Source organism: Octodon degus, unplaced genomic scaffold (assembly GCF_000260255.1).
Source record: "Octodon degus isolate 3935 unplaced genomic scaffold, OctDeg1.0 scaffold00013, whole genome shotgun sequence".
Classification (NCBI taxonomy): Eukaryota; Metazoa; Chordata; class Mammalia; order Rodentia; family Octodontidae; genus Octodon; species Octodon degus.
In genome coordinates this window covers 10077187-10078619 of record NW_004524589.1, presented here as the reverse complement: position 1 = coordinate 10078619, position 1433 = coordinate 10077187, and positions in this window count along the sequence as shown.

Sequence of the window (1433 nt, the reverse complement as noted above, 5' to 3'; positions counted from 1 at the left end):
ATCATTCTGAGCATTGTTTTTATACTGTTAGGAGGCTCAAAATCAGCAAATACTAACATTAATGAACTTATTAATAATTTTAAATTCTACTTTATTTTAATAACAGTATTTTAACCTTAAAATAATCATTGGTGCAGTGTCTGCCAGGCAAGTCCTTACTTTGATTCCTGCTACACACACATACACACACACACACACACACACACACACGTTAGTTAATGAATATTTTCTATTTGATAAACACTTAATTGGACTTTCCAGCATTTCATATAATTTTTAAGACTTATTATAATTTTAAGTGTCCAATCAGTACTGAAGGAAAATTCAGTTTGAAAATCTTGTATTTTAATAAATAGATTTTTTACTTGTTTTCTAATTTAAACTTTGACAAAAAATAATCATATGATTATGCATTACAATGTGGTATTTTGATCTATATATCCAGTAGAAAAAGAATCAATGAAACTAATGTTAAAGTCAGTTATTTGAATATGCCTAAGTTTCTAACATAGAAATTTATGATTTTATTGAAATTTAACATAACATATCTTATGTAAAGAGTCAATCATAAAATATGTGTTCCTCTATAAAAAAGAAACTTGCAATAATTTATCATAATTTTTACATTTCTTTTTGTTTCTTGCATTTTATAACATTCCTTCCATTATAAAATCTACAATCAGAGGTATCATGTTACATTTAGTCCTTTTATCTGACTAAAATCCACATCATGTATTCTGGATTAATCTGCTTTCTTTGCTATAACAAAACACCACAAATTCGGTGTCTGAAAAATACAAATTTATTTCTTCCAGTTCTAGAAAGTGGAAGGAAATCCTGGGTTGGTCTTGGTGAGAAGTCTTTATGGCTGGCATAATAGTTCTTTGCTTTAAACCCTCACATGGAAAATATAGGCAAATTTTGTGTCTACTTTCTATAAGGACATGAGCCCTACCTGGGTAGATCCTAATTTAGTTCATCACTAGCCCTTATCTCCAAATATGTCTTGTGTATGGCTATACCTGCAACATATACAGAAGTATTGCAGTTCAAGAGTTTAATCTGTCCCTTGATCCTAGTCTCAAACTGAATTGGTTTTGAGCAATGTCGTATTTCCTCATAAGGTTCAAAGAATACAAAGTTCATCCATTCTTAACCTTATGTAGTATTTATTCAAAAAATATGAAACAAGGTACAGTACAGTACAGTGCAAAGCGACACAACCCTAATCTTGTGTGAAGCGAATCCTGGCATGGAGGACAGGAGGGTGGTGAGGAGGAAGTTACTGTTCAGAGGGAGTTCTTCTATAGTAACATTGGGAATATGTCCTTCAGGTGTTCCTCTCTTCCTAGGGGCTAGCTAAAAGGTGAATTTTAATGAATGTTCTGTCTGATGTCACTTATTTGTCACTTGTTCGTTCCTGGCCTGCATAA